The sequence below is a fragment of the Podarcis liolepis genome, assembly GCF_965112155.1.
Source record: "Podarcis liolepis genome assembly, chromosome: 1".
Classification (NCBI taxonomy): domain Eukaryota; kingdom Metazoa; phylum Chordata; class Lepidosauria; order Squamata; family Lacertidae; genus Podarcis; species Podarcis liolepis.
The window spans coordinates 82,266,350-82,275,887 of NC_139554.1; positions in this window are offsets into that span (position 1 = coordinate 82,266,350).

Sequence of the window (9,538 nt, forward strand, 5' to 3'; positions counted from 1 at the left end):
TGTGTATCTCCATTAGTAGGGCATTTCCTAAGAAAGGCAATACTCTTGACATAACAATTGGGACATTTTGTATTCACTTACACCCTGCACATCTGTGAGACAAAGACTGTTCAGGTTTTCTGAATAAGTACCTATTTTCTACATTTATTTGCATATATTCCCAAAGCATCTTCATTATTTTTTTCATTGAAGTATGTTGGTTTGTACATCCATTGTTTTTATTTATGGATACGGTAAAGGTAAAGGACCCCTGGACGGTTAAGTCCAGTCAAAGGCGACTATGGGGTTGCGGCCACCCGCTTCTTTTATAACAGGAAGTTACACCAGCCAGTCATGGGCACTGTTAAAGAATGGTTTGGGAGTCAAATCTAAAAAAAATGTAGTATGAACACCGGCAACTGGGAAACATTGGCCTGCAAGCACTCCAATTGGAGAACAGCCTTGACCAAAGGTGTAAAAGGTTTTGAAGATGCTTCAAAGGTTTTGAAGACGCTCAAAGTCAGGACAAAAGGGAGAAACACGCTAAGAGGAAGGCACGCTGGGCAAACCATCACCATGTACCCACTGTGGTTAGACTTGTGGATCCAGAATTGGCCTCTACAGTCACTTACAGACTCACTTTTAAAACTATGTTTATGGAAGACAATCTTACTCGGCTACGAGTGATTGCCAACGCCCCAAGTCTTTTGTGCTGACTCCCAATAACTCCTGTCAAGATGATCAAGGGTCTGGAAACCAAGCCTTATGAGGTACAGTTGAGAGAATTTGGTATGTGTAGCCTGGAAAAGAGGACACTGAGAGGAGATATGACAGTCACCATCAGATATCTAAAGGGCTGTTACAGTACATGAGTGATGGAGTAAGTTTGTTTTCTCCTGCTCAGGAGGGTAGGACCTGTAGCAATGGCTTCAAGTTACAAGCAAGGAGATTCCAACTAAATATCAGGAAGAATGTTCTGGTGGTAAGCACTGTTCATCCATCAGGAGGTGGTGGACTCTCCTTCCTTGGAGGTTTTTAAGCAGAGGTTGGATGGCTATCTGTCATGGATGTTTTAGTTGAAAGTCCTACATTGCAGGGGGTTAGAATAATAGAATCTTAGAGTTGGAAGGGACCCAAGGGGCTTCTAGTCCAACCCGCAACATTTGACTCAAATGGTCAAAATGATGAAGAATGGGAAGACCAATGATTAAACTTGCAGACTTATATATTCAACATCACAAGGGTATAGAAGAGGCTTCTGGACACCCTCAGAATATCACTATAGTGCTTTGAGGGAAAATAATTTCCTGCTTGCAGATGCTGGGAAAACCAAACATTAGATTTCCCACAAATACCTCCCACAGGCAAATACGTACAAGCAGAATTTCTCACGCACAATCCTGTTTGATTACGGTGAGAGCAGCCCCAAGCAATGCTTTTTACATCATTTCCCGTTAGAGAAGGAAACACAGGAAAGCTTCCACTGGGATTCAGGGAAGGCTCCTCACAGAACCATGAAATAGCAGGAGATTATGGGACTTTTAACACAGTTATTTGTACTGGAGGCTATCATCGCACACGGCTTGCATAGGAAAGGTCCTCAGGTAGAAACAAAGAAAAGTGAGCAGGGTGTGTTGCATAAAGAACAGCAATAAAAACTGAATTTTAAAAAAGATAGGAACTTTTCAAGACAGGTTGAGATACTTGAAATCAGCATCAAGATCAGAGAAGACATTCAATACTTTAAAAGCTACAGATTATTATTATTTGAATTTATATACCGCCCTATACCCAGAGGTCTCAGGGCAGTAAATTCCTCAGATTTGTCGCAAACATGGGGGGGGGGGAGTTTAGACAATCTTGCCAAACATTTTGTGCTTACTAGTCTTGCCTGTTGTTCACAGTTAACTGACACAGAAGTCTGAAGATTGCCATTGACCAGCTCCACCTGTCCCTTCATGGTCTCCCAGTGATAGGCAAGGATTGTGAAGTGTATCCTTTGTAGGTGGTCAGTATAGGAACAATCCTATCCCGCTGTTGTACAAATACAAACATACAACAAAGTAGAAGGTAACTGATGGAAGGAGAGATGGGAAACTGAGACTTCCCTGTAAGAATTCACTTTCTTTGTTTAGATAGGGGCTGAGATAAAGGGTCGAGTGTTCCAACATTAGGGGTGTTTCCACACAGGAGCTTTATTTGGAAATGGATCAATGAAATATTGCAAATGGATAATTGACAACAGGTTTTTGTTTTGCTTTAACTTACTGGAATTCTCCTAGAAATAGTAAATCTTTATTAAATGGGTTGTGGGGATATGGAATACAGGCAGGCAGTTTGGTACCGAAAACATTGTATGGATGCTGCATGCAGGAAGAGCATTGGCCCCACAATAAACACCTGCTAGAAGCCTCCAATGTGTTTTGTGTGGAATTGCCACCACTCCATTCACTCGTTTTTTTATGGGGCATCCACACAGATGAAGCTATCATCCAGTCGTTGTCATGCTGCATTTCCCCCTGTGATTTTTCTGTCTTTCTCCTATTTTGAGGGAAGGATTTAAGCATATACCTGGAAATTTAGATTTGCGCAATTAAATTGGATTAAACTCAAGTGCAACAAATTCAGATTTCATAAGAAACAGACTTTTGTGGTTTGGAAATACACTGGAAAATGTGAAATGAATGACTAACAAGGAATACATACTGTATATATGCCCCACAAGCAAATTGGGATGAATGTTTGTGGTTGTATAATTTCTCTGCAAAGAAAACAAATAAAGACTGGATATAATCTAACATCTGCAAATCATGAGAAAAGTTTGAATAAATACATCATCTGGAGCAGCCCTCAGGCCACAGGAAGTTCAATCTAGTCTCCACAGGTGTAGATGCTCTTAACACTCATTACTTCTCCATCTGTATAAAAGGTGGGCTTTTCATGTGGGCAGCAGCTATTGGACCTATCACAACTCGGCAACCATTTACTGTAACCTTTGGGGTGGGTTCCATTTAATCACCCTATTTTTAAATCAGCCTTTAGCACTAAGCATATATATAAATATGAATATGAAGGTGAATGAGTTTGGGGTATTAGGCTGTATGCTGATACACTTCTAATCCCTGGATCCAGCAAGTGTTTGATGATGCATGCTCTAGTCCTCTTCAGCACACCTTTGCAAGAGCTTCAGAATGTTGCAATTGTGCACAGGAGACTTTAGCTGTTCACACAAATGTGAACATTTTGAAATAACTTGGAGACTTTGGAATAAATGCCCAAAGGATGTTTTATCCTGGAAGAAATGTGGTGCCATCAATTACTCTCAGTAATTGGATGCTAGTCAGTCACACCCTTTCTTTAAGAACTTCCTACAGGAATTCATTTTTTTAAATAAATATTTATTAAAGTTTTCACAGTATTACATAATGAGAAAGAAAAAAGAAAAAATAGAAAATAAAAAACAGTTAAAAATAATTCCATCTTTACATCACTTATCTTTCATTTACTTGTTTCCCGGACCTCCTCATACCTCCCTTTTTTGTATTCCAGTTCAATTTATTAGTTCAGCAATTCCTTTCCCTCCTTATTATCCTGATCTTTAATCTTAATATATTATAACATTAAATTTTTACCTATTAAAAATCCAATTTTTCCATATTCTTTTAAACCATTACAGCTAGAAACCGCTTAACTTCAATCCAACATCATTCTAACATTCCTTAATTTTGCAATATTTCTGTAAATAATCTTTAAATTTCCTCCAATCTTCTTCCACCGACTCTTCTCCCTGGTCTCGGATTCTGCCAGTCATTTCCGCCAGTTCCATGTAGACCATCATTTTCATCTGCCATTCTTCCAGAGTGGGTAAGTCTTGTGTCTTCCAATACTTTGCAATAAGTATTCTTGCTGCTGTTGTAGCATACATAAAGAAAGTTCTGTCCTTCTTTAACACCGATTGGCCGACTATGCCCAGGAGAAAGGCCTCTGGTTTCTTCAAGAAGGTATATTTAAATACCTTTTAAAATTCATTATATATCATCTCCCAGAAAGCCTTAATCCTTGGGCATGTCCACCAAAGGTGAAAGAATGTACCTTCAGTTTCTTTACATTTCCAACATTTATATCGGGCAAATGGTAGATTTTTGCAAGCTTGACTGGGGTTATGTACCACCTGTATATCATTTTCATAATATTCTCTCTTAGGGCATTACATGCCGTAAATTTCATACCTGTGGTCCACAACTGTTCCCAGTCAGCAAACATAATGTTATGTCCAACATCTTGTGCCCATTTAATCATAGCAGATTTCACCGTTTCATCCTGAGTATTCCATTGCAACAGCAAGTTATACATCTTTGACAAAGTCTTAGTTTTAGGTTCTAACAGTTCTGTTTCTAATTTTGATTTTTCCACCTGGAAGCCAATTTTCTTGTCCAGTTTATATGCCTCCATTATCTGATAATAATGAAGCCAATCACGCACTTTGTTTTTTAGTTTTTCAAAACTCTGCAATTTCAATCTATCTCCATCTTGTTCCAATATTTCCCAATATTTCGGCCATTTGACCTCCATATTGAGCTTTTTCAGGGCTTTCGCTTCGATCGGTGACAGCCACCTTGGGGTTTTATTTTCCAATAAGTCCTTGTATCTTATCCAAACATTAAAGTTCAATCTAGTCTCCACAGGTGTAGATGCTCTTAACACTCATTACTTCTCCATCTGTATAAAAGGTGGGCTTTTCATGTGGGCAGCAGCTATTGGACCTATCACAACTCAGCAACCATTTACTGTAACCTTTGGGGTGGGTTCCATTTAATCACCCTATTTTTAAATCAGCCTTTAGCACTAAGCATATATATAAATATGAATATGAAGGTGAATGAGTTTGGGGTATTAGGCTGTATGCTGATACACTTCTAATCCCTGGATCCAGCAAGTGTTTGATGATGCATGCTCTAGTCCTCTTCAGCACACCTTTACAAGAGCTTCAGAATGTTGCAATTGGGCACAGGAGACTTTAGCTGTTCACACAAACGTGAACATTTTGAAATAACTTGGAGACTTTGGAATAAATGCCCAAAGGATGTTTTATCCTGGAAGAAATGTGGTGCCATCAATTACTCTCAGTAATTGGATGCTAGTCAGTCACACCCTTTCTTTAAGAACTTCCTACAGGAATTCAGTGCTTCTTTTGGATTTCCCAGTATTGCTCCATCCCGTAAAGTGACATAAAGTTACTGGAGCACCAATAACTTACAGTCGTGATTTTACGTTTCCACATCTGTAACTTTTGATTTATGAATCCACAATTTCCTCTGCCTCCTGGGGGCATCTCTCAGATTTTTTAGCTTATTCACCCTGCCTGTCATCTCTTATACAACATCTCCGCAGATGTCTGGCTCATGACATCATGCCCACCGCTGTTGCACATCTTAGAAGATCTTATTTGCATTTTGAAATTTTAAGAAATCTCTTCCTCCTAAGAGAGTCCTTCCTTTATACAGCCCCCCGCCCCCCGTGCCTAGACCTTTCCACAAGTAACTTTTTCACTTGTGCTTTAGTGTTTACTGTTTATTTACCTTTGGCCAGCAGTTAAGTTTTCACAATTGTCTGAAAAGTGAAAGCTTTTGTGTGCATGGTTGCTATGTGTTAAGTTTTATAATAAACTAACTAGACTAGCTTACTTACAACTTTCATATGAATGTAAGAGCCAGACCAGCATCAAGGGTGCAATAGAAGAGGCCTGCTAGATTTGACCCAAGGCCCATCTAGTTCAGCCTCCTCTTCTCAGAGTGATCATCCAGGTGCTTGTGGGAAGCCCAAAAGCAGAATATCAACAGCATCCTGCTCACCTGTGTGCCCTGTGACTGATATTCAGAGGAATACCACCTATGATACTGAAAAGGTAACACACATCCATCAAGAACAGCACCACCAATAGCTTTATTCCCCGTGAATCTGTCTAATTATCTCCTTCCAAAGTCTTGCTCGTGTAGCTTGAAATCTGGACTTCTGCACCTTCTGCTTGCTGTTGAGTCTGTCCCTATTACTATTAGCCCGAACAAAGATCTCTTCCTCACTTTCAAGGAAGAGTTACTGCCATTGTGTTTTGGGGAGCCTGACAATGATATTTAACTGTTCTTATTTGGGTTGCTGTTGCTGATTTGGTAACTTCTTGGCATTGAGTCCTGGAAGACCTGCTTGCTGCCTTGCAGGCCTTTTCCCACCTGGCCTGGGAGGGTAGGGCCCTGGTTGACTCCAGCAACAGAAGCTGAGACTGCTGAACAGAATCTTGGACTGGGGTATTGTTTAGGGGCTTTTGTTGGGGGGGGGCTTATGGGTGTCGTTGATGCTAATTCTTTGTATCTTTATTTTGGATCTTACGATTTATGTGGAAATTGTTCCGTTTGGTTGTGTACCTTTTGATGTTTTGCATATTGTTTATGGCTACTTTTGTAAATGTTGTAAGCCACCTTAAAACCATAACTTCGGAAAGGTGGCATACAAATAAGATGATTTACTGATTTATTGAAGTAAAATTGTTGTGTTTTTTTTTTAAAGAAAATGCACAGGAACCCAGTGAGGTTGTTTCAGAACTGGTGGGATGTGTTCCATATAGCCTCTGTCAGTCAGCAGTCTAGTTGCTGAGTTAGCTGAAGTTTCTGAAAGGTTTTTTACATATTAATTGATTGTATTTTTACACAACCCTTCTTCCAACAAGATCCTATGATAGTTTGCAACTGGGGACCCTCCAGATGTCTCTTTTTATTGTGCATTCATGCTTATGCATGCTCATGATGTTAATGGGCCGGTTGTACACAGTGCCACTTCCAGTACTGTTTGCACCTGCAAGCACTTTGGGGCATACATACTGTTTCCTTCCCAACTAGTATAAGTCCAGTAGCTTCCTGTGACAATCCTGTAATTTTCCATGCCGCAGATGTTTCCAGCAGATGTGTGTGTTTGTCCCACTTTTGTATATGTTCTCATATATAGCGCAAAAGTGCCCCTCTGGGTGACAATAATGAGGTTAACATTGGGGAAGTATTGAAGAGCAGCTAACAAAGCAGAAGGACATGTCAACAGTCCAGTGTAAACCCACCATTAGTGCACTATATAAGACCTATACCTCAGGGTATAGGGCAGTCTAGTGCTTTTTTTCTGGGGGTAGGCAGGGGTACGCATACCCCTAAATGTTTTGTGAATCTAAGTTTGGCCTCATTGAGGGGCAGTATTTCAATATGAGTAGGAAAATGAGAGTACCCCTAAACATTTTTTAAGGAAAAAAAGCACTGGGGGAGTCTATAAATTCAATTAATAATACAGTAATAACAACAACAATGCAAAAAGCATCTTCCAGTCTGCAGGGGGCCCATCACATTAGAAACAGCAAGAAAAGCAGTGCTAAAACAAGACTTCAAGCAAGAAACACAACTGTACAATAAATCCTATTACTGATTTGTCCTGTCATGTGCCTGTGCCCCCTAGTCCTTTGGCTCTTGAAGGGAAGCCTCACATGTAGCATATTTCAACAGATGAGTCCAAGATAGGTTATTGGGACATTTCTCTGTCCACTTCCTTCATGCCATGCATAATTTTATAAAACTCTTGTCATGTCTTCTTAGTCATTTTCCCGCAAAAGAGCCTCAGATGCTCACGTTCCCTCAGAGGGAACGTCCTTCAACCCCTTGATCGTTTTTCTTGTCTTTTTATACATGTCCCCCAAATCTATGATACTCCATCTTTAAATAGGTGAACCAGAAATGTGCACAACATTCCAATTGTGGCCACACCATGGATTTCTAGTAAGGCATTACAATACCGGCCAATTTGTATCAAAATCTCTTTCCTAATACCCACTAACATGGACTTTGCCCTTCCCTCTCACTAACTACTACATACTGCCTACAGAGCTGACATTTTTGTTGTGCAGTCTACCACAATCATTACAACTTTTTCCTACTTCAGTGTCACTTAGTCCAGATTACATTGGTTTACCTGTTAAAGCAGGGAGGCTGTGAGCCCTGGGTTCTTTGTGTCGGGGCCCAGATCTCCTGCCCCTTGCCTCCATTCCTACATGGTGCCCTCCAGGTGTCCTTGGACTACAACTACCATCAGACCCAAGCAGCGTGGCCAGTGCTTAAGGATTATGAGAACTGCAGTGCAGTCATGCTGTCTACCCCTGTCTTACGGGGTAGCTGGGTGCCACAGGTGGTCCTGTCAGTGAGGTGGCAGAAGTGAGGAGCAGTAGGAAGGTGTTGGAGGACAGAGGTTTATTACGTATTATTATTATTATTATTAGTAGTAGTAGTAGTAGCAGTAGTAGTAGTAGTATCTGTACCCCACTCATTTGACTGAGTATTTATGCTACATAGCCTGTCTTGTTCCCCTTAAACTAGCCTGCTACTTGTGGCTACAGTGCAGCTCTGCCACCAGTTGTTGCTGTTGAACAATACAATGTAATAGACATGTATTACCATGTGCAAATCAAAGGCAAGCAAGAATAAACTTTTGATATAATTTGTTTCTGCTGCATACACTTGTGTATAAAGAAGAAACTAGGAAGGGGTTTCAGGAGCAATGCACAACCTCAGGGTGGGTTGGCGATCATGTCGAGTCTCTCCTAAGGCTAAACAAGCAAGGCCAGCAGCCTCAACTCCTTCCACCAATTCAACAATACTTGCAACGTGCAGAAACTGGACTTCCTCAAATGTATCCGTCTTGGATTGGCCCTTACTCAATCTGGGGTTGTGCGTCAGTTTCTCAGACAAGCCTATGTACTAAATTTGCCTGTACTAACCAGTAAAAGTGATGTGCAAGAATGTTTTCCATCCCCCAACCCGCCACTATCATGCAAGCAGCCACGAGTAGTGAGATGACGAGTGCCTTGCAGAATAGCTCAAGAGCAGTGAATAAGAATACGAGAGCTGGAGGAGATATTGATACACTTCATTTTGTTCCCAGGGGCAAGTGGTCAAAAAGCTAGTCCAAGAAGCATACTACGTGGAGGCAGTGCCACCACATATGCATGTAGGTACTGTGCTGCACACATTTTCTCCAGCACTTAGCAGACATGGTAAGGTAAAGGTAAAGGGGCCCCTGACCATTAGGTCCATTTGTGGCTGACTCTGGGGTCGCTTTATTGGCCGAGGGAGCTGGAGTACAGCTTCCGGGCCATGTGGCAGCATGACTAAGCTGCTTCTGGTGAAACCAGAGCAGCGCACGGAAACGCCGTTTACCTTCCTTCCGGAGCGGTACCTATTTATCTACTTGCACTTTGACGTGCTTTCGAACTGCTAGGTTGGCAGGAGCAGGGACCGAGCAACGGGAGCTCACCCCGTCGCGGGGATTCAAACCGCCGACCTTCTGATCGGTAAGCCCTAGGCTCTGTGGTTTCACCCACAGCACCACCCGTGTCCCAGCAGACATGGTAGGGCTCAAATAGCTTAATTTAATTTTAAGCAGCATAAGTTACCAGCGGTGGGTTACTTTAAGAACATCTTCCCTGACTGCAGGCACCTTCTGTTCCAACTTCTAAACACCTGCTGAAAACTTTATG